Source organism: Balaenoptera borealis (genome assembly GCF_965194805.1).
Source record: "Balaenoptera borealis genome assembly, chromosome: 2".
Taxonomy (NCBI): Eukaryota; Metazoa; Chordata; class Mammalia; order Artiodactyla; family Balaenopteridae; genus Balaenoptera; species Balaenoptera borealis.
Genome location: NC_138867.1, coordinates 31,988,580 through 32,012,842, shown reverse-complemented (window position 1 = coordinate 32,012,842; position 24,263 = coordinate 31,988,580). Strand labels below are relative to the sequence as shown.

General features: G+C 40.9%; 1 long non-coding RNA gene across 1 annotated transcript; it reads right to left on the bottom strand.

Moving 5' to 3' along the window:
- Positions 1-402: 402 nt before the first annotated feature.
- Positions 403-21,510, bottom strand: LOC309624657. Its single transcript, XR_014242077.1, has 2 exons — positions 9,273-21,510; positions 403-9,219 (listed from the first exon to the last, which is right to left on the bottom strand). It is a non-coding gene; the product is annotated as an uncharacterized lncRNA (long non-coding RNA).
- Between the last annotated feature and the right edge of the window lie 2,753 nt (positions 21,511-24,263).

Genomic DNA, 24,263 nt, shown 5'->3' with positions numbered 1-24,263 from the left:
AAGAGAATCACTTATCATTTCTTGTGACTTCTGTAGGTTAGAAATTTGGGATTAGCTTAGCTGGGCAGTTCTGGCTAGGAGACTGCGTGAAGTTGCAGTCAGTTGCTGGCTCTTAGCAGGAGGCCTCAGTTCCTCACCACGTGGACATCTCCATAAAGCTCCTTGAATGTCTTAATACTTGGGGGCTGGTTTCCCCCAGAGCAAGTGATCCAAGTGAGGGCAAGTTGGAAGCCACATGGCTTTCAAGACATAGCCTCAGACATCACACATGTCATTTCTGCAATATCTTATTGGTTATACAGGTCAGCCCTTTCAAAGAGAAAAAGACTCCACAAGGCTATGAGTACCAGTAGGAGAGGATTACTGGGGGCCATTTTGGAGGCTGATTACCACAGATACCTGTTTTAGGTATAAGATTGCTTTTCTACCTGCAGAGACTTTATCTAGTCTCCATTATCTAGGAACTTACGGAACACCTACCCACAGGCATGGAGCCCCACACAACTTAGCATCTGAACAGGGGACCCACCTCATAGTGAAGGAGGTATGGGAGTGGGACATGATAATGGGATCTATTTTTGTATCACATACTGCACCATCCAGAAGTAGCTGGTATCTTGGAAAGGTGAAAGGGACATCTAAAATTGCAGCTGATGCCCCAGCTCAGAGGCAACACTCCGTGTTGACGGGGTACCATCCTCCAGCATGTAGTGTATGTATTAAGTCATAGGCCTCTATGATGCTGCATCACCAGTAGGAAGAACAAATGGGTCTGGAAACCAAAGGGTGGAAACAGGAGTGCTCCACTGGTGGATTTTTGTGCTTCCTGTTTCTATAAGTCTGATCTCTGTAAGGTTGAAGATCCTGGTCTCCAAAGGCGTCTCTTGTCGGGAACAAAGCAAGGTTCCCATTGAACTACAAGTTACAGTTGTGTCCAGGTTCCAGCAGGCAAGGAGAAAGCCACCATACTGACATGGGTAATTGACTGTTAGTCTGGGTCCTCTGAGAAGCAGACACTAAGATGGGGTTAAACGTGGAGGGATTTTATTGGAGCAAAAGCCTAGGAAAGAACGTGAATCACGTGAGGCTGGGAGAGTGGTCAGACTGTGAGGCAAATCTGACCCTAGATGAGCTAGAGGGAACGAAGTTTGGGTGGGATAGCCCTAGACAGCTGTGCAGTCCTAGGAAGTTTCAACAAGGCCACTGGAGAGCCCTTGACCCAAAGTCAGCCATCAGAGGAGTCCCACGTCTCCCAGGAAGGGCCCACCGTATTGTCACTGCAGTGCTCGGTCATTGAGCGGAGCAGCCTGTGGGAAGCACAGCCTGATTTCAGAGCCAGCAGCCAAGACCCTCAGACAGCTACACTCCCTGTAGTTGGAGTTCTGCTGCATGCATTCTCATGGTTCCTACGTTGACGTCTCAGCAGGCTGATTTTACACAAGAAGGAAAGGAGCAGCACATTTCTAACCTCCTAGTACTTCCCTGCCTCATCATAACAGTGAATGTGTGAATATGTGTGTATACATATATCTCTGTATAGGATTATAGAACCATCAAGAAAAATATGCAAGGATACAAATTAACTTGTGAACATGGTATGGCAAATAATGTTGATTTGTTGACCCCAAACCATTCCCAATCCCCTTTTCCCTAGCTGCTTTCCAGCCAGGGATGACCATGTGACACAATTCTGGCTTAAAAAAGAAGCCTACATTGAACCCCAAAAGAAATATGAAGAAATGATGAGTAGAGAAACAAATAAGCATTGACTTAACAACCGTAAGAGCTAATTTTACTGTCTCCCTTCCTCTGCTTCTTGACTGGGATGTGAACTTGAAGCATGAAGCTGCAGCAGCCATTTTGAGGCCATGAAGGAAAGGTCTAAAGAATTGCCAGTAGCAGAGTATCTCCAGAAATTTTTATTATGACAAGAAAACTAAATACCTTTTGTTTTATTCACAATAAATGTGTATCTTGTCATACACATAGGACATCTTTGGGTATGTATGTGCATGTGGGGGAAGAGGTAAGTCGAAACACAGAAAAGCAAGTATAAGGCCACTTAAAAAATCATGTACATGATCAAACGTGTAATCATTTACATGCATAGCTCTGTATATGTTTTCATATATGTAAAAACAAATGAAATGATTAACTATTAAAAATGTAATAAAATTGTCCATTTAATCTGTTTTAAACTTTATTGGCATAATATTACTTATATTTAAAATTTTATTTCTTTAGTTATGTCTCATTTAAAGAAAATTTAATATTGTATATATTTCTTTTGTGTCAGATGTTGATTTTAAGTGCATTGAAAAAAGATCTTAGGTTTCGTTGACCTTCTTTATTGTTTATTTTCTAATTCATTAAATCCTTACTTATTTTTGTCATTTCCTCCCTTCTACTTTATTTGGGATAGTTTGTTTATTTTCTAACTCTTTAAGTTGAATACTCAATATTAATTTTCAGCTTTTATTCTTTTTGAATGTGGTAAAACCAGGCCAAAACACGAATTTTGGCCTAATGTTGCTGTGGAGTCCCATTGTCTGCCCAGTCCCTGTTCTTAAGAAGGAGGTGGTTTAAAGTTCTCATCTTTTGTGTGGGTGGAAGGGGGCTGGGCAGATGTGAAATGGCAGGTAATGGAGGTGGGTCCCCAGCTACCAGACCCAGAAATCTCCCAGTAGATTATCACCAGCAGGTGGCACCAAACTGCAACAGGGACTGAGACGAATTTAGAATTTGATTCTGTAAGGGGATCCAGAACTCCTTGCCCCTGTGTCTCTCATTCTCCTTCTTCTCCTTTCCTCCTCCTCCTCTTTCTATTTTCTTCCTTTTATTATACTGTTTGTTTTCATTACACTATTCCTCCACCTCCCTCTATTGGCTTGAAAAGTATTCCTTATATTTCAAATATTTTACTGGTTACAGTACATTTTTTTTTCTTATGCATACTTCACTAGCTATTCACTAATTTTTTGTTTTCCCTCCCCCAAATACAAGAACATAAAATACCTCCTCCTATTTTCCATGTTATTGTTCCTCAATATTATAATCTATTGTTCCTCAGTATTATAATCTATTGTTCCTCAGTATTATTAAACTTGCTTTTGGCTCTTCCAAAAGCAACAGCTCTTATTATTGCTGTTGTTTTAAGTCAATGCTTATTTAGTTCTCTGCTCATCATTTCTTCATACTTCTTTAAGGGTTCAATTTTGGCTTCTTTCTGAAACACATCAAAGTAGTAAATTTTTCAGCCATGGATGTCCGTGAAAAAAAAATTTTAGCCTTATTTTTGAAAATACCTTTATTTCACCCTCATTCTGGAAAAATAGTTTAGTTGGATATAAGAGAAACTGTTTTATTGTTGCTAATGATAATTCTGAGGTCAGCCTAATTGTCATTTCTTTTTAGGTTATCTCTCTTTTCAGGAGCTTTTAAGAGTTTCTTTTTTGTTTAAATGTTTGACTCCAACGTATGTAGCTGTGTGGCTTTTTTGTTTGTTTTCTCTTCTTTTATGTTACTTGGGACTCAATGACCTTCTTAAATTCTGAAAAATTCCCAGCCATTATTTCTTTGAGTTTCTTCCAACCCCCTCCCCTCCATTCTCTTCTGGACTTTATATTTGATTTCGATTTAAAACTCTAAATATATCAGTCAACTCCACTCCCCCTGCCCCACACGCCATATCTCTTAAACTGTCTTTGATATTTTCTATCTTCTTATCTTTCCATGTTTCAATCTGGATGATTTTGTCAAATCAGTTCACTAGTTCTTTTTAAGTGTGTTTAATCTGCTATTTAATTTGATTAAAAAATTTTAATGACTATACTTTTCAGTTCTAGAAGTTCTGTTTGATTATTCTTCAGATTCTTCACTTAAATGTTTAAAAGTCCTATCTTCTTAACTTTTACTATACCTTCTTAATCCCCTCAGTTTCAACTTACTTATTTTGCCATGTCTTACACAGTTTTCTATTATTTCTAGTTCTTGGGCTGATTATTCTTCCATGTGTTGTATCAGCTAATGTTCTTCCTTGGTACCTTTTCATCACATAATTGGTAATTTTTTTACTGTGAGCTTTTACTTTTCTTCTGGAGAGGGTCCCATATATCCTGGATTGTGGATAATTCCCTGCAAAGCAGTCTTGTATTTACTGCTCTACAGGTTCCCATCGCTTCTACTGGTCATGAACCAGCGATTATGTTAATTTCTTGCTTGAGATTTTTATAGCATGTAGATAGCTTAAATTCATACCCCATATCCAGACTGGGTTTGGAACTATTCACAGGATGCATACTTTTTCCCACCCAGAGCCCAGAAAAGACAGCTCTTACTTCCTTGTCCCTTCTCTGGGCAGTAGGCAGAGTTCTTTTAGTTCTCCTTTCAAGTCTGGGAAGGATTTTTGAGAGTCCCAGTTTCAAGCAAAAGTCTCAGTTCCAGCCCAAACTACCTCTAGGCCAAATTTACTGTGGGACCTGTATCCAGGCCTGGTTCTTTCCTGGTCCCTCATGTGTCAGCTGGAGCTTACATCTCTGGTTTTGAATTTCCTTTTTTGTTTCTGGCACTTGGGAACTGTCTCGTCTTTCTTTCAGGCTATGGATTTTAAAGTTGTAAAATATTTATCCAGCATTTACATGCATTTGTAGCGGGAGGGAGCCTTTGTTAAGTCAGGCTGCCGTACTGTCATCATTGGAAGCCTTTCATGCTCATATTTTGGTCATGCGTTTCTTCCTTAAGTTAATCTAGGCAACCCTCACTGACCTCATAGCCCAAGGAACTTCAGACAAGCCAGGAGCATAAAGTTGTCTACCTGAGTTTCCTTTTCCATTTCATTTGCATCATTTCTCAGAAACAATCAGAGAAGGATGGATCCAGGAGGGACCTTGCAATCCTCCAGTCTCATATGCTCATTAATCAGATGAGGTCTCACTGGGACCCTGGATTCTGGATTTTGGATTCTCCATCTGGAGCAAATTCACTAGGAAGGAGACGAGTGTAGAAAAAGGAACACTGGACTTGGAATCAGAAAATTGAGATTTGCAGCCCAGGTTTGCCCCTTACCAGCTGTTTGATCTTGGACAAGTCACTTAGCCCTTTTAGACCCAGTGTGTTATCTATAAGATGAAAGCAGAGTGCACAGAGTTTTGATTTAGTAGGTGTGAAAGTTCCTGGTATGTCGTAGACTTTAAATAACTGGTTTCTTTCTTCCTTACGATTAAGATTCCTCATGTCCCCTCTTGGAAACATGGAAACATCTTTTTACAGTTGTTCATTCTTACAGAATCTGCCTGGAAATGGCTCATAAAATACCTGGACATCTATCAAACTGAAAGGTGTAAATTGGGGAACAGGAGGTTATTTTCCTGTTTCCCTTTTCCCTTTAAATATAGAACCTTTGTTCCCCAAGTCTAAGGTAAATCTGCCTTAAAGAGTTTCATAAAGGCTCTACAATTGTCAGTGAAGCCATTGACATCTTACAAGGTTTTTTATTTTGGCTTCACATTCATTGGCCCATGGCTTTCTTTTGTTTTCTTTTTTTAATATTTATTTATTTATTTTATTTTATTTATTTGGCTGTGCTGGGTCTTCGTTGAGGTACTTGGGATCTTCGCTGTGGCATGCAGGATCTAGTTCCTCGACCAGGGATCGAACCTGGGCCCCCTGCATTGGGAGTGTGGAGTCTCAACCACTGGACCACCAGGGAAGTCCTGGCTCATGGCTTTCTTGTGATGATCACAGAGTGGTTGCTGGTGAATTAGACCAGGGGTTGCTGGCAAACTTATTCTGTAAAGGGTCAGGTAGCAAATATTTCAGGATTGAGGGCCACCAATGGTCCCTTGTCACACATTCTTCTTTGTTTTGATTACAACCCTTTAAAAATGTAAGAAACATTCTTAGTTCATGGATTGTACAAAAACAGACCCTGGGCTGGATTTGTCCCTCAGGTCTGGTCATAGTTTATGGAACTCTGCTCTGGACTGATGCAGCCTTCTGACCACGTCCATGAAGACTCTCTTGACGTAAGCAACTCTCACTCAATGCTTAGGGGCACTTCGCCTAATTCCCCTACCGAGTTCGCACAAAAATGACAGCCTTCCTTTGTCCCGCACCCCACCTGCTCCTGACCTTTCAGCCTAGTCGTCCTTGTCTGAAGGAAAGAGGGGAGCCCTTAGCACATGGGCAGTCATTGAGTTTCCATCCATGCAATGACTTTCACCTTTTAATCAGAAAGTGATTTCCTAGCTGGCTAAGTTAATGCTTCCCAACATTTTCCATGTCATGGAGCACTTGGAAAATGATAGTTTGTACAGCTCAAGGCTGGGGCCGGGGAAGGTGGACAGAAGGGGGTTGAACAGATGTAACTGCTCATGTCCAGAGGCATCCAGACTTAGGAGCTGCATCTGCCCCAGGAGGTCTGATGGGATCAATGTCTCAGCAAAACTGTTAGGACTATAGCTCAACAGTTATGGCCATGGTAAGCACTGGAGTCAGACGGCCCTGTATTAAATCCTAGCTTTGCTTCTTGCTAACTATATGACCTTGCACAAGCTTTGTAACCTCCTCTGTCTTAATTTCCTCCTCTGTAAAATGAGGAAAATCATAAAAGTACCTATCTTATAATGTCTATTTTACATGTAAAAATGTGCAGGTGATATATGCATGTAACCCCCTTAGCAAGCTGCTTGGTTATTAATCCTAAGGAGTAGAATGCATTCTTTCCTTTTTTTTTTAAATTTATTTTTTGGCTGCGTTGGGTCTTCGTTGCTGCGCGCGGGCTTTCTCTAGTTGCGGCGAGCGGGGACTACTCCTCGTTGCGGTGCCCGGGCTTCTCATTGTGGTGGCTTCTCTTGTTGTGGAGCATGGGCTCTAGGTGCGCGGGCTTAGTTGCTCCACGGCATGTGGGATCTTCACGGACCAGAGATCGAACCCGTGTCCCTTGCATTGGCAGGCGGATTCTTAACCACTCTGCCACCAGGGAAGTCCCATTCTTTTCTTTTTAGTCAACAGAAATTTTGCATTAAATGAATTTCTTTTATTGAAGAAAATCTTTAGGAATTAATAATAACTTCTAGCCCAAACTTTAGACCAATTTTTTTATTATAAAGATTTTTTTCCAGTCTATCTTGTAAGTTGAAGCCTTTGTGGCCTGCATTTTTTGTGCCTCTGTTTTTGTTGTTCAAACACACAATGCTGAGGGGTTCCCGCCAGAGATACCCAAAAGTCACTCTGATGAGTAAGAATCTGAATTCTTTCAGGTCAGTGTCCCGGTTTTCTAGACAATATACTAGAGGAGCTTATATGTCCCAGAAGTTCATAGGTTTGGGTTGAACAGGGTGCCCTTAGTGCCATCAGTCGAGTCACTGATATCCACAATTTGCTGACGGATCTGCAGCCGAACCAGCTGTGGATAATCCACATTCGGCCATGCCTAGAGCACGTGTCCTCTACCTGTCAGGCAGCCAGCTCTTCCAGGGCCCCGTGACACAGTGCAGGCAATGGTAGTATGAAAGTAACCACGTCAGGATGTGAAGGATCACCTTACCAGTGAAAACCACAGGAATCCTGGGCAGGCAGAAAGTAATCAGGAAAATTACCTTTTGGCAAAGTGACACGGGTCAACTCTCTTGGCCTCCAAAAGAGCATTCTGTGATCTGTGGTTATGGGATGGCTTGTTTGCACTGAGTCCGAAGTACAATTTTGCTTTACTATAGTCATCTGTTCATGCCTAGTACTTCATGGGGGTGAAGAAGAAGTGGGAGACAGTTTCTTCACCTAAGATCCTAAAATTGGCTAATAGGTCAGACTTTACATATATATAACAAACATAAAAGTGAAAAGTCTCAGGAGTCAGGAACCACAGGCTATAGGTCCTGAAAATTGCTCTAACCAAGCAACAAAAAGAACCTCTGATAAAGATGGTTTGTGAAACTCCAAATACTATATTCTCTTTTAAAGAAAGAGTCACAAAGACATGACCATGTTAAACGGTGTGAGAAATACTCCAGTGAAGAATATGGTGTGGCTTTGTTTAACCCTGAGTTTCAAAAATGTAGTTGACCTTAGTACCTCTCTTCCCCCCCGCCCCACAGTGATCTGAAGTTCTTTGTTTCTTTGGTTGAAAGCAGCAGAAACCAATTCCAGCTAAAAAGAGCAGAAGTTCATTTTCTGGAGGAATATTGGTAGCGTATAGAATTGTCAGCAAGGCTGGAGAACCAAGTGGTCTCCTCATGTGGTTGGCCTGAGAGCTGACGTGACTTAGCCTCACTGCTTAAAACTAGATCATTGTGAGGACTGGAGGTGGCCTTAGATAGCAGTCAGGAGGACCTTGTGATTTCACAGAGGAGGAAGCTGAAATTGACAGGGGGAAGTAGCTTAGCCCAGGTCACCTGGCCAGGCATGGGAGAGTGAGATAACTGCTATTTTCACTACCCTACCTACTCTTCTTCACTCGGATCTTTTATCTGAGGGGGTAGGAGGTATTCCTTTAAAGCACAGCACCCCCATTACTCATGAAGAGGAGGAGCCTACATCCTGAGTGGTTGCTTGGCAACGGTGAGCTTTTTCACTTGACCTATTTATTTCTACCTCCACCTAACTCAGTGGGAGATCTTATAATTACAAAGTAGCTAAATGTATGTTTTAATTTATTTCCTACTTATTTCCAAAAAAGGAATGATTTTGAAATGATTTTGGCTTAACCCATCCCTATGAAAGCAATGCTATTGGTCTTTCTTTTGAAAGTTTATAGTTTCTCATGGTTATGATTCATCTGAGGTTAGAGATTCAACAGTCCTTGTTTCTCTCTCTTTCTTCCCTCCCCACTACTTCTAATCTGGAGAAAAACTACTCATCTTCAAGACTCACCTTCTCTATGAAACATATTCTACTGTTCTCTTACCCTCCTCACCTAGAATTGCCAGATAAAATACAGGACTCCCAGTTGAATTTGAATTTCAGATAAATGATGAATAATGTTTTAGTATAAGTATATGTCAAATATTGCATGAGACAGACTTATACTAAAAAAGCATTTGTTGTTTATCTGAAATTCAGTTTAACTGGGGATTCTGTATTTTCATTTGCTAAATCTGGCAAGCTAACCCCACCCTCAGTAAAATTGTTTCCCCTGTCTTTGGCTTCCCTTCGCTAATACCACAGACAAAGCTCTCAGCACTGTGCCCAGCTCAAAGTCAGCACTCAATGACTGGTAACCACCTTTGTTGTTACTCTATCCTGTAACCACCTTTGTTGTTACTCTATCCTGTAACCACCTTTGTTGTTACTCTATCCTGCAGGTACTCTTGCTGTAGTGCTTGTAACAGTCTAATACTTTACTACCCTTATGTGTTTCATCTTTGCCATCTCCATCAGTCTGCTAACCTGATGTCAGGAGGAATCATGTTCTTATATCTTAGCAACATAGTTGGTGCTTAATAAATGTTGAATGGAAAAAAAAAAAGAAAGAAAAAAGATACTGGAACTATAGATAGCTAATATAGGAAGTAATCTAAGGAGAAAGCTGGAGCTTCATATCAAATGAATCCTATTTTTCAGTCTGTCTGGCATTTGACAGCCTTGGGTTTAAAATCCCATGTTTACCACTTAATACTTATATATCTTGGGTAAGTTTTTTGTCATCCTCAAGATTCAGCTTCCTTGTCTGTGAAATGCAACAATACATTTTTCTCGCACAATGAGACAGAGATTGCTGCTGTCTAGACCAAATGGAGAAGGACCAGAGTCTGGTGCCCCTGGTGGTTTTCAGGAGTCCCCGCATGGCGTTACCTCACCTGCCTTTAAGCCCATTCACCACGTCTATACAGTGTGAGGTGGGAGCAGAATGATCCTGAGAGAGTAAAACAGAACCTACCTTTTAAAGTACCCCTGATTTTTCCTTTACCCATTTTAGGAGAAAATCCTTGTGGGTTACATACTTTCCTTCCTCCTCTCTCTTTCCCTCTTTCTCCTCCTTCCTCTCACACTTGCGTTTCTTTTTAATTTTTTCTTTTTCTGAGCAGTAACAGGACTCAAGTTCCAGAGTCTCATTTTTGGTGTCAAAGCAGTGTTTATTTCTTCTTTTTCCTGCCTGTATGAGAAAAGAAAGGCCAGAGGGCTGGAGTATGTCTGTTTCCCTCATGGGGGCAGGGGAGCCCTCTCTCAGCATGTGGGTTTGTCATCAGGGTACCTTTCCTGCCTTCCAAAGCGCTTTGAACAGAATGTCAACTTTCCTTGATGACTCAGAATAATCATTATAGGCGGTGACCTTGGAGAGATGTAGGACCCTGAGGTTTTGACTAAAATGAATTTAGAACAGGAGGAGAAAGAAAATTTCCTCGGTTAACTAAGAAGTGATTTATTGTAGTTTAATCAAAGACTTTTAGCTCCCTTGGCTAATGGAAGAATGTTTTAACCAAGATGAGGTTTTAGGCAGGTAATTCAGTAGCTCAGAGAGACAGACTTGGTCAGGACAAAATCAGTATCATTCAGTAGCAACCCCAGTTTGTAAAGAGATGATTGTGTTCTGGGTGCTGTATTTAGCCTTGAATCTCCCACCAACACAGAAAGTTCAGTGCACAGGGAAGTGGTTAAGAGCTGCTAGCTCTCAGGATACTCTTTCGGCCCAAATCTCAGCTTTGCCTCTCACCACCTGAAAGATCTTAGGAAAGATCCTTAACTGAATCTATAAGATTAGAATAATAACAGTACCTACCACATAGGGTTGTTGTGAGAATTGCACGAGATAATGCACATAAGCAAGCATGGTACAGAAGCATTTATTAAATATTAACTCTCATGATTCTCATTTCATAAATAAAGAAAACTTAGTAACTAGTGGCGCCAAGGTTGGACTTCACATCCCATTTTTTCCCATTTTAGTACAGAGCCACTGCCAAAGGAGAGAAGGGAAAGTGAAATGTGGAGGCATAATCAATGGGCTCCCCCAAATAGTATCCCTAGTTAGAAGTTTCATTAGTTGTCTAGTTAGGATGTAGATTTTGCTGCTAAAAACCAAAACATCGGTGGCATAAACACGGCAAGTTTACCTTCTTATCAAAAAACAGAGTAAACATAAGCAGTGTAAGGTGATATGGTGGCTCCACTGTGTCAGTGACCCAGACTCTGTCTTGTTGCTCTGCCACCCTCAATATGCGACTGTTTGTCCCAACTCTGGGTACAAGGTCCACATCCAAGGCAGCAGATGAGGGGAATGGAGAGCATGAGTCTTCCTTTCAAAGAAAGGCGTGACCTCAGGATTGTCCATACTATGTCCATAAACATCCCATTGGCCATACCCAACTGCAAGAGGAGGCAAAAATATTCTCAGCAGTCATTTGCTCAGCTATTATACTAAAGTTAAAAAGGAAGGGTGGTTATGGGGAGTTTAGGTGAAATAGTTCTTCTCAATCAGTTTATTATTTGTCCTGTTTCTAAGCTAAATTGATAATCTATTCTACTCCCATTCTAGATATGCTGCTGTTTGGAATAGTTACCACTGGGGTAAATGGTTCTGTTTATCTCACTGTTAAATATCCTAGACGGCAAAGATCCTTTGATTCTCCTTTTATCACTTTTTCACTGCCTTCTATTTCCTGTCTCATTACCTGTCAGTCTAGTGGTTGAAGCATTCCTCTTTCCCATGCCTGCTTGGGCCTTCCTCTCCACCACACACTTATACGCTTGACGCTTGCATTTTTTTTTCCTAGATAGAATTATATGTAATGTGAAAGGAAACTGGTTTGAGTGAAGGCTAACTTATCACAACTTTGGTATTAAGTCTTTGTTGTCCATTCAGTGGTGCTGCTGGCTTGTCTCTTGCTTCTCGGTCATGCTAGAAAACCTGACATTGCTGAGAAAGGAGGTGTCTCTGTATTAGAAGAAGAGAAAAAGGGGGAAAAAGACCAGTGATGGGGGAGAATTAAACAATCAGAAAACTACAGTCATCTAGGGAATTTTGCCAAGAAAAACAAAGCAAAACCCCCCAAACCTAGCACTTAAGAATAAAAAGATGAAGCAGATAAGAAATATAATAGAAACAAATATGGGAAAGACCAACAAGAATTCAGGGATCAAAAGCAGCTTTCTTAAGTTAAAAAAAATATATATATATAGTCCCTGGGTGTAGATGTCTGGAGTACCCATCGCTAGCACGTTTTGTTCTGATTTAAGGCACCATTTGGGGGCGGGGAAGAGCCTCCAGTTTGTTAAGACTGTGGTTAATTAAAGTTGGGGACTCAGAATCTGGAGTTAGTATGCAGCTCATCCTCCTGCAAATTGAAAAGAAGGGCATTAGGATGCTGGTCACCCTGGACTCTGGCGAGGAGGAAAGGGGAGCTGAATGCTGGTCTTCACGCAGACCATTCGAATGACTAATCCTCTTTGTAATGGTCCATTTACATGTTAGAAGATCTAAAAGACAGGAAGCATAGAAATGGGCTTTGAATTTTCTTCCTTAGAGTTTGTTTCCAATTAATCTTTCTGAGACAAGAACCGCAATCCCACCACAAACAGTTCTGAAGCTTTCAAGAGCAGGTTTTGCTACTTCGGACAAGATGCTAACATACTAAAAAGGAAGAAAACAACTTAGTGTTTGGTTGGATATCCACCCCTAAACCCCCAACTATGAAAACAACTGCTCCATCTCAATAAAAGGGCAGTAAACAATTTTTATTTAAAGTAGACTTTTGGCAGCTTTCTTAGAATCACAGGACTGGAGAGGATTGCCCAGATTTTTTAGAAATGAGGAAACTGAGGCCCAGAGAGGCCAAGCATTCTCAGAAGGTTGTTCAGCAAATGAGTGGGGACTAAAACTGTCTCCCGCTCCCTCACCACACCATGCTGCCACTTCTTCACAGAATTTACCTTTAATGAAGAAAATAAGTAGCCTCCTAAGCCTGATTAGTTTTTTTTTTTAAGATTTCTAAGGAAAACATGCATTTTCTTTATGGAGAGTGGAAAGGTTTTGTATTCAAAGAAAAACAAGGCAACCCAGAGAAGTGTCCCTTCATCCTAAGTGGAGGCGGTTGGGTAGGATCCCAAAGGCAGTAAGAGGTTGTTTCTTGCTCCAAAGAGCCTTTCCAATCTCTCTTGCCTCTGGCCCGAAAACTCGCCTATTATTATTTCCTGAGGCAGAGATATTTAATAGATGATTGTTTCTCCATCACACTGTAGTTAAAAAGCAAACATTACCTGAGAAGAAACCCCCCTGCAATGATCAGCTGTTAATATTAACCAGAAGTGGCTTCAATCTTTTCTGGGGTCATGGAATATTTCAAAATCTGCTGAAATCTATGGCTCTTTTGCATAAAAATGCACATGCAAAATTACAGTATCTTAGGGTCTTCACTGCCTTCTGAAGCCCATCTTTGGAACCAGGAGAAGGATTCCTGTCTTTAAGTAAATTAGCTTGTCCTATTAGCTGGTTGGTCTTAACTAGCGGAGTCTAATGGGCATGGAACTAAGTTTCCATGGGAGAGAAAAAGAGCCCCAAAGTTGCTGCCCTGAAGGGGTGAGCAACCAAGATAGAGAGTCCTGGGCAAGCTTGAGGGAAGGGGACAAAAGGGAAAAATGAAAGAGAAGTTTCTCAGGGGAGTTTGGAGAGAAGCCAAAGATAAACTCTTCGACTTCATCACCTTGTCTTGTGTTATGACCATAATTATGATTTCCAGGCTTATTTAACTTACTTAGCTGACCTCTGTAGTTATTCCAAAGCCACACATCTTCCTGGAATCCTTCCCCAAGACGTACTGACTCTCAAAGGCAGCCTGGGCTCCTGAATAAGATGTCGAGCTGAGAGCAGAGTCCTTGTTTCCTGGTACCTTGCCATCTTATGCGGCTCACGGATCTTTTGGACCCCAAAAGGGGTGGGAAGTTCCTGCAATAAGCTACGGGGAGATGATACATCACCAAAACCTAGACATGATCTTGGCAAGCAGGCCAGGTAGGGATGTATTGATAAACATCAAAAGAGGTTGTGCATTCCAAGAAAGAAAGTGAATTGGAGTAACTCCAGTGAGTCAATGTTTTTTTTGTTTTTTTTTAAAAAGATACAGTGTGATTTGTAATGCTCAGCGGAACATGGTTGAGTAATGCGTCTGGCTCCTGTGAACAGCAGGAAGCCACAGGGAAGGACCTGAGCTCCCGGGACACATAGGTGCCCTATAGAGTCCGTAGCAGTTCCAAAGAAGTGAGTCCAGGATGCAACCTGGGTGCGGAGTAGCCATTTCAAGAACTGTGAGAAGTTGCAGCCAGTCCTGGGCTGTTTCTCAGAACTTCACTGCCTCCATTTTGTTTAATGGCCATGTTCTCACAGACTGGGAATTCTTATAGCAAGAAAGGGAGGATGTGGGAATTCCAGTTAAAAGCAACTGGGATATAGGCTCGGAGAGTGGGAAGCCAGGTGACTGGCTGCATCTAGTCAGAATGGCCCAAGAGCATTTGAGCACGATGTCCTATGATCAGTGCTGCCTGATGAGTAGCCAACAGCCCCATGTGGCTGTTAGCGCTTGAAATGTAGTTAGTGCGACTAAGGAACTGACTATTACAGTTCATTGAATTTTAATTGATTTAATTTAAATAACTACACCTAGCTAGTGGCTCCCATCTTGGACAGCTCCAATCTGGACCTAGGGCAAGAACAAGTCAACATTGGTCCACACCCTTGAGCAGCTTCTGCTGGAGTTAAAAGCTGCTTTTATCCATTTCTCCATCCATTCATTCGTCAGGCATGCCTGGCCCTACAGAGGTTCTAGTAGCCTGTAGCCACAGGGGCTTCTAGAATGGAGTCAGGAAGCTCATCTCTAGCTCACCTGTTATACTCCCCTACAAACTGAGGGAGCCTCTTTTGTCTGTATCTTGATCAGGATGCTGACGCCTATGGGTCAGGGTACTTCTCCATTCTACCTCCATCTCACCTCTCTGGGGATGCGTCAGCCTTGGTTCTCCTCCCTTGCCTGTGAAGTTGCCTGTCTTTCTTTTTACCACTGGCATTAAATTATTGACATTTCTCTCTATGTCTGTTTGTAAAATGGTCATTTTGGGTGTTCTCCAAGAGTACAGGGAGGCTAGAGTGAAACCTACAAATCATTATGAAGCTTATGGTGAGAAGAACAAACTGTTTAAGTTGGAAATGATGAAGTTCAGCTTCCTTGTTGCTCTGAAGAGGAAAACCATGAAACCAATGATCTGAGTGAAAAAAAGGCTACCATTCAGGCATCCACTTATTTGACAATATTTATGTGCCAGGTAGTGATGCAACTGCTGGGGTACAGAAGTGAAAAAGAAAGAGAGTATCTGTCCTCGCAGAACCCATTTCTTTGTGGGGATGATGGACAATGGGCCAGCAATCTAACAAATAGATAATAAAATGTCAGATAGAGAAAAGTGCTACCAAAATAAAGCAGAGTCAGGCTACAGAGTCATGAGAAGTGCTGTTTTAGATGGGATGGCCAGGAAAATCCTCTCGGAGAGGGTGATGTTTGAGTTGAGACATGGATAAAGGTAGGAATTGAGCCATGTGACTCGCGGTGGGGAGCGCAAATCGAAGGACAGAGGAAATAGCCAAGGCCTGAGGCTGGAGTGTGTTTGGCTGGTCTGAGGGACAGGAAGGAGGCAGTGGAGTGAGTCAGGGGGAGGAGATGAGTCAGAGCGGGGCGGGGGCCAGAGCCTGGAGGGCCTTTTAGGTCATGGTATGGACTTGGATGTATTCTTGGATTTATTCTAAGTGCAATGGGATGCCATTGTGGAGACTTCCCTCACGTCAGTTCCAACTCCCTCGTTAGATTAGGAGTTGCAACTTTAAATGCCTAATGAGAGGTAATGAGAGTACAGGTAATGAGCGTGCAGGTAATTGAGCGTGCATGGCCTGTGGGTGGCGGTCCCTGTTCAGCTCCAGGTTGTCACGGCCTTGCAGTAGTGCAAGACCAGTGCTTTTAGAGGTCACTCTTGATAAATGAAAATGAGGACCTAGAAATGTTCATGTGAAAGATTTCAATTTTTAAATACTGCAAAAAATTCAAGTTAAATGTGCAAACACACATACACACACACACACACAGAGTACAGGCCAAAGAAAATATATCTGCAGAAAATATCCACCAATCTGGGCCTTCTGCATTAGACAATCATGTTCAGGGAGTTTGGATTTTCAGCTAAGCACATGTGAGAAAGAAAATTCCACATGATGCCCAAACAAAATCACTAGAGGCTGTGGAATAACAGCCAGTGTAATTTCCACTGTATTAGCCTAACCAGGGAGGGCAAAATCTACTTTTGCAAAGTGATCCTTCCTGTTGGGCTGTAGATAGTTGGAACAGACCACTGCTTTCTCTATAACACTGAGACAAAAATGGATAAGCTTAAAAAAAAAGTGCATTAAAAAAATACCATTGGAGAGCTATGGGCACAAATAAATCCAAAGGAATCAAATTCCAGAGAGTGTGAATCCTTCCCAGGAGAGAAGAGATGGGGGTCTCTAGGGACATTTGTAAGTGTGAGAGTGGAAGGAGGGACATGCACAGAGCGGCTCTGGGGCAAGTAAAAGCTAGGGGATTTTCTAACAGACATATAGGCTGCCATGATAGGCTGTAATTTGCAGGAACCCCAGCTTCAGGACTAATTCTCTCCATTTGTCAATTCTACTGCGTGGGATCTTGCTGAATGTGTGGCAGTGCCAGAGGCTGAGGGCTAGGCTGGAAAGGCAGAGAGAGAATTCTATAATCTCAGCCCAGAGAAAATCAAGGCTTCTGGTCCGGAGCCCTATACCATCTCCACTGGGAAAGACTGTTGTGTTGAGGGTGGAACTCCCCTCCCCCACTCCCTGTCCTTCCCTGTAAATGTAGCACAGAAATTTTTGTTTAGATGTTGTACCCTATCGTTTCAAACAGAAAACCCAAGCAAGTCTCCTATACTTTTATGTGGCCATGATTAGAGCTTTAGAGCTTTACAAGAATATTTCTGTTTTTTGCTGTTGTTAAGATTTTGAATAAGGGTTATTTGTTTTTGCATCATAATCTAACCTATCCTGATTGACACATTTTTTTAACTTACCGTCAACTAGTATTTTTTACTAAATATTTTTTAATAATTTTTTTTTTTACTGTCAACTGAATTTAAACTATCCCTTTCACCTGATCATTATTTACCTCTACTTAGATACAAATATGGTCATAAGAATCAGACTCTTCTAACAGGCAAGAGCGATAACCTGTGTCTCCACAGGTTTCTCATCAAATAACATCACATCGCACATTCAGCTCATCTTAGGGCTCACGATAGCCTTTTAGAACTCAAAGGCAGTTACAGCTTTATGTGCTTGTTTGTGATGTCTTTTGCAGCCTCCATATAATACACTCTTAAGAGTCATGTGAATTTCATTCCCTGAATTCTACTCCTTTTCCATCCAGGTCTTAAGACATTAGGAGAGCAGTCAATCAGTACGTTCAGATTTACTTGTGCAATTAATTTTTAATTATGTAATATGAGAGGGTGTAGGAAGAGGTTATGCATTACCCCATACACAATGGAATATTATTCAGCCTTAAAAAAAGAAGGAAATTTTACTATTTGTGACAATATGGATGAACCTAGAGGACATTATGCCAAGTGAAATAAGTCAGACACAGAAAGACAAATACTGCATGATCTCACTTTTATGTGAAATCTAAAAAAGTCTAACTCGTAAAAGAAGAGGGTGGAATGGTGGTTTTCAAGGACTAAAGGCGAGGGTGAGAGTGACCACGCATATAAGCACGGAATCCTAGAGACTGGCCAAGCAACAGGACACAAGAAGTTTGGAACCCTGACCAGCTGGAAAGGAGCCACCATACCAGCTCCGACTTCTGTGCAACAAAAAATAAATTTCTATCTAGTGTAGCCATTATTACTTTGGGTCTCCATTATAAGCATCTGATTCTATCCTAACTTAGTTGTTTTGAAAGTGAAGTTTAAGTTTCCCTGGGGGATAAACTATCCTCCATGAGATATAAAGACTTATAGTTTTAAGGGAATCAATTTCCAGATGCTCAGAATGTTCAAACAACAACAACGACCAATAATAATAAAATTTAGCAATTGCCTATGTTCCAGTACTTTACTTATACTAAGTTATTTAACATAACGTTATGAACTCTTTCCTAAAATTTATCTGTCTTAGATCAAGCCTGTGGCTAAAGCTGGTTTCTTTCTCACTCCCCTCTCATGAATGCCTTTCTCCTGCTTTAAGGAAAAGGCGTAACTCTCCCCTATTCCAAATCTCATAGTGAGACTTTGCCTTTGAGCAGTGTTTCTTAACCTTTTTTTCATCATGGCCTTCGAAGGAGGCTTTTAGTTATTTTTTCCTAATCATCCCCCCATAAAAATTTAATACCATATATATACTCTGTATACTTGTTCATGTACTGTATGCATATCTATTCTTTATACACAAAAAGAGTAAGATTTTTTTTTCATTCTTCAAGAACCAATTTTTGGCCCTGTCAAGAAAACATGCCCTAGAAAGTAAAAAGCTATAGGGCACCAAGGTACTATTTGAAATACTGGTGCTGGTGGGAAAAATTAAATGATTTTATGATTGCACAATAAACCTTTTGCAATGCATATGGTTTCTGATTCTTTGCTTTAAGAAAATTCAAGGATATAATCAAGTTGTCAGTTGATAAATGATTAAAATTAGCTCAGAAAGATTCAAAGAACTGAACTGCATTGCTATAACAAGCCCCTTCCATTTCCATATAATTATTTATATGAAAAAGATTTCTCAGGACTTTCATATATAAAAATGCAAAATATTAATATAAATGATTCCGAACTCTGGCTCATTCTAATATTAAGTGTTATTTATCCATAGAATAACTAGAATAAGTTCTATTCATTTAGAGATGCCTTTCCAATAACACTCACTCTCTGTGTGCAATGATTTGTAATATATTTTTGTTGATTTTACTGAAATTATAGTGATAATTATATTCAAAGACTTTTTAAACTCAGATCCTTTTGGTCATTGGAAATTTTAAAAAACATTAAATATCAGATTATATATATGTGATTATATATACATAAAATGCATAAATATAAAAATACATAAACATAAATGTATATTATAGTAAAGAAAATAAGTATGATAGAATGATCAATAAAAGACTAAAATAAAAAAAGATATATTGTGTTAGGATGAAATTATATGGGGGAAGTCAGATGGAAATATGAGTTCAAGAGGAAAACAAATTGCTATAAAATTTCTGACCATTAAAGAAGGACTTGGACTTCCCTGGCGTTCCAGTGGTTAAGACTCTGAGCTCCCAATGCAGGGGACCCGGGTTTGATCCATGGTCAGGGAACTAGATCCCACATGCATGCTGCAACTAAGACCCGGTGCAGCTTAATTAATTAATTAATTAATTAATTAATTAATTAATGGACTTGTACAGGTTTATTTTATTTAATTATTTAATTGTTAATTAATTAACTGATTGGTTGATTTTGGCCGTGCTGCTCAGCTTGTGGGATCTTAGTTCCCCGACCAGGGATCCAACCCAGTCCCCCACAGTGAAAGCACCAAGTCCTAACCACTGGACTGCCAGGGAATTCCCTGTTCATGTATACTTTAAACAAATCAGTGAATGATGGCAGGCACCAACTCATAAGTTTTAGATTCCATTTAGTATGTTTAAAAGAATCACGTGACAGTTCAGTTTTAAAATGTCCAAATATACAATATGCCAGAAAGCAATCTTTTGCAGCAATTTAAACTTACGATGAAAAATTTAGATATCAACTTAGAAATGAGTGAGAATTTTTTAACAATTGCTTTGAGGGATGTCAAGGGAAAAAAGGTTGAGGATTACTGTCCTATTACTTGAGGTGCCAGTCTGACTGAAGTTGCTTTCATCCCACTTCCAGTTGCTAGTTCTGGAAACTGAGAGTGGGGCTGAGCTTACAGGTGAGGCATGAAATCACCCAAGGGGTGTGGGGTGAGAGGGACAGAGTTTGGGAAATCAGGTCACTGCCCGCTGTTTGGCACAGTGGCTACATCTTCCCCCTTCCTTACTGCCTGGGGTCTAGTGGTGAATAGCAGCCCAAAGGTGGAGCAACGGAGCTCAGACTTTATACTCTGCAGCTCTCTTCTCCATGTAGGGCCTCCACACACCCACTTCCCCAGGAGGCTGCACATCACCAAGTTCCATGGGACTTTCTTCCCCCACTCCAGCCATTTTCAGCTCTTGCTACACCGACCTCTTTTCTCAAAAATGGGCTCCACCTCCCTGGAATCACCTGGAATGCTTGTTAAAGTGCCTTTTTTTTTTTTTTTTTTTTTTTTTTTGGTCTTTTGACAAATCTATTGCATTGACATCTCTGAGGCTGTTACCCAGGATTCTGCATTATTAACTCTTCAGTGTAGGAATTAATTCTTTATGCCTCAGCTCCTTTGTCCAACAAAGGACGGTAAGTTCTTTGCTTGTCACAGGAATTTGAATTTGAGAGTTTGGATTAAAAACCCTAGGAAATGGAGATGTGAATCCAAATGGATTTCAGCCTGTTTTATTTCTGGATGACTGGCAGATGTTGGAGATTTCTTGGCTTTAACCTGGAAGAGCAGGAAGAAAGAAATAATGTTCAGAGCAAGATAAAATGCATTTCAAAAAAAAAGGAACAGGGAAAAGCACAAAGCAAGCTCTCTTCTAATCTGATTCTTAGGACTGTGACATTGGACAAATGTCCACAAACATCCGATTCTGACAAAAGAGGAGATGGTTTCCAGCACTGTACCTAACTCAGAGGTGGATGCCATCTTAGCCCTGGGGTTGAATCAGAGCTTGAACTAGACCAACGCAATCATAATCAGAGGCCAGGAATGGGTGCTCTGTTTAGGAGAAGTTTCGAAAGGAACAGGGAGTGCAATGGGGTCTGTATTTAGCAGAGTCAAGACCAAGTGATTCTGTGAGGAAGCCTGAAGAAAAGGTCCCATGAAGATGGGAGCCAGGCAGATGGATCCCTTTGATAACATAGAAAGGGGTTTACCTAAAGAGGTGGGTAAAATAGAATGGGGGCAGACTTAGAATCTCTCTCTAATTTTCCACTTTTAAAAACAGCAATTGTCTCCAAGTTAGAATGTTCAAATTGTCTTGATCAGCTACTTAGGCCAGGTTTGAATTTCAGGTCACAACCCTTGATTTTTCCTGAGTTCACTACATGGTGCCTTGTGGCATTGTCTATCAGAGTGATGTTTTCAATTACTTAAAGTTATTCAGGCAAGGCAAAAAAGTTGTTTTATGCCAGCCCCAGCAAACTTGGCTTTTGTCATTTAGCAAGACTCACCTCTTTGTGTTATGGAGAAGAGAAAAATAACCCCAGTAAAGGCCCTACAAGATGGGACAAAAGATGGGGGGAATTTTAAAAAACTTTCCACTCTGTATTTCTAGCTTTGGAGAGTGTGGTATTCTCAGAAACAACTGTCTGTCTAGATTAGAGAGGAGCTTTGAAATTTTGGGGAGAATTATCATTGCTTCTTTTTTTTTTTTAAATAAATGTATGTATTTATTTATTTATTTATTTATGGCTGTGTTGGGTCTTTGTTTCTGTGCGAGGGCCTTCTCTAGTTGCGGCGAGCGGGGGCCACTCTTCATCGCGGTGCGCGGGCCTCTCACTGTCGCGGCCTCTCACTGTCCTGGCCTCTCTTGTTGCAGAGCACAGGCTCCAGACGTGCAGGCTCAGTAGTTGTGGTTCACGGGCCTAGTTGCTCCGTGGCATGTGGGATCTTCCCAGACCAGGGCTCGAACCCGTGTCCCCTGCATTGGCAGGCAGATTCTCAACGACTGCGCCACCAGGGAAGCCCATCATTGCTTCTTTGATTTCACAACACTCCCTTCTCCACTACCACCTTGTTTTCATAACAATTTAGTGAATTAAAATTAAAATAATTGTTTGTTTTGAGAAATTAGGGAAGACTTTTCTGATGCTTCTGGGGGTGAAATGGAAACCCTTGTGGTTGACAGAACCAGGATTGAGAATTGCTCCTCTCAGACTGGGACTATCAGAGCATGATCTAAGGAGATTTTAAGTCTTCAGCTTTGGACCTTTGTAAGGTAACCTTTCGGTTTCTATCACAAATGAACAATTTGTTTCTAGTCATTTAACTTGTACCTCACTTGCACAGGCAACTTCTTTCCATTTATTATGTTTACTTAAACATTGTTTCAACCCACAAAAGCAGACCGGTAACTAAAGATATCTGCTACACTGTTTTGTTTTTCTTGTTTGCTATTCAAATCATTCCCTTACTTAATTTGAGAAAAAAGCATCATGGTTTTCTGACACATTTGCTTGTCCTTTCCAGCCTGAATCATTTATGCATTGTTCAATCATTTATTGATTCATTTATCCAGTTGACAAATATGTATTGAGCACTGATCATGTTCTCAGAACTGGGCTGGGCATTGGGATATAAGAAGATGGGTTTGCTGCTCTCTGGAAGCTTTCTATTGCAATTCTCAACATATTCCTCCCCCGATCACTATGCAGCCCTCCCGAAAAACAACGTTCTTTTGATTTTTGTGTCATCACTGCCTGGCAGGGGTATTTCTTGGCATGGACTTTTATTCTGGCCATTTTTCCAAGGACCAGAGGCAATGCATGTCAGCATCTCACTTTCTCCGCAAGGGATGAGGCCTGAGGGATCTTCACGACCTTTTTTTTTTACCTGACTCACAGGGAGGCCACACAGAAGAGTCCTCCCAGAATGCTTGGAAGCTGATGAGCCACGTTAAACAAATGAAAGAAATCATCCTTTCATACCCGGAGGGGATGGAGATGTTTGAGTTGGGGCCTTGACTACAGCCAAGTGAGTAAGTATGTCCCTGGGTATTTAGTTACAATCCTGGGAATTATTGAACAAGTCTCTCATCGTGAGAGGAGCTGTAAATCAAATAACATAAGGCCTTCATTACATAAGGGAGATAACTCTGCATTACCAAATGGATTTGAAAGCATCCAGACTCAACTTGCAATGCGAGAAACTCTAGGTAGTCAGCCTGTTGCCGCATGTATGCGGGTCCACTCATGTATGTATCTCTGCTCTGCCAGCTGTGAGGGAAGGGACTCACTTGGCTGACTTGATGATTTTTTTTCTTTCTCTTTCTTTTTTCAGGTGTGTAGAGTTGAGTCAATTTTAATTTTCTGCCCATTGCCCGCTATTATCGGCAATGGTGTTTGTTCTTCCCTTATATTTTCACTCCCCACTCACATTCTTCTTCCTCCATAGGTATTTGCTTTTACAAATTGTATGTTGTATGTTGCTTGGTCTGTATGTATTTTTTTCATCTTTTCATTATAACCGTACTCAAACACAGTGGAAAGTTGAATGAAGAGTACAGTGTACACTCCTATACCTACGACCTTGAATTAAACATTTCCTAACACTTTGTCATAGTTGCTTAACTCTGTATAGGTGTTTGAAAGTAAGTTGTAGACATTATGATAAATCTCCCCTAAATACTTAAGCATGCTTTTCCTAAAAATAAAGACATTGTCCTACACAAAAGCAGTATCATGACCCTTAGTCCTGGAAGGAGAGAAGGAAGATAGATAGAGATATAGAGATAGAGACAGAGACAGAGATGGTGATGGAGATGGAGTTGGAGATGAAGCTGGAGATGGAGATGGAGATGGGGTTGGAGATGGAGATGGAGAGGGAGAGGAGAAGGAGAATTAGAAGAAATTCAGCCATTTTTCTCTCCAGTTTCTTGGCTGCAGGTTGCTTTTTTTTTTTGTTTCCAAGAATGTGTGCTCTGCCTCCCAGTACACAATATGGACACCTCAGAGTAGAGTTACTATCCAAAAAAACAAAAACAAAAACAAAAACAAACAAACAAAAAACCAATAAAGGGCCTGAGCTTCATAGCTCTAAAAAGTCACTTTTTTGGAAAATTAACACTTGCGATTTTCTTTAAATGCAGCCCAACCATTCCATCACTTGGCTATTCAATCCTAACAGTAATAGCAAGGTTTGGGTTGAACTTGCTGTTGAACTGCAAAGAATTTCTCAAGGCGGTCATTTTTGTGGTGTGTGGAGCAGTGTATGATCTCTAACTCTGGAAGGCCAGGCACAGAATTAATGAGAGGTTTCATGTGTATCTAAAAGAATGTCTTTCCAAGAATTTATTACTCTCGTTTTGGCATGTGCTATCAGGCTCTTCAAGTTGGTGGTCAGATTGGAAACTTTAAATTTTTCTTTCAGAACTCTGCCTGGGCTTGTGTACCTTTCTATA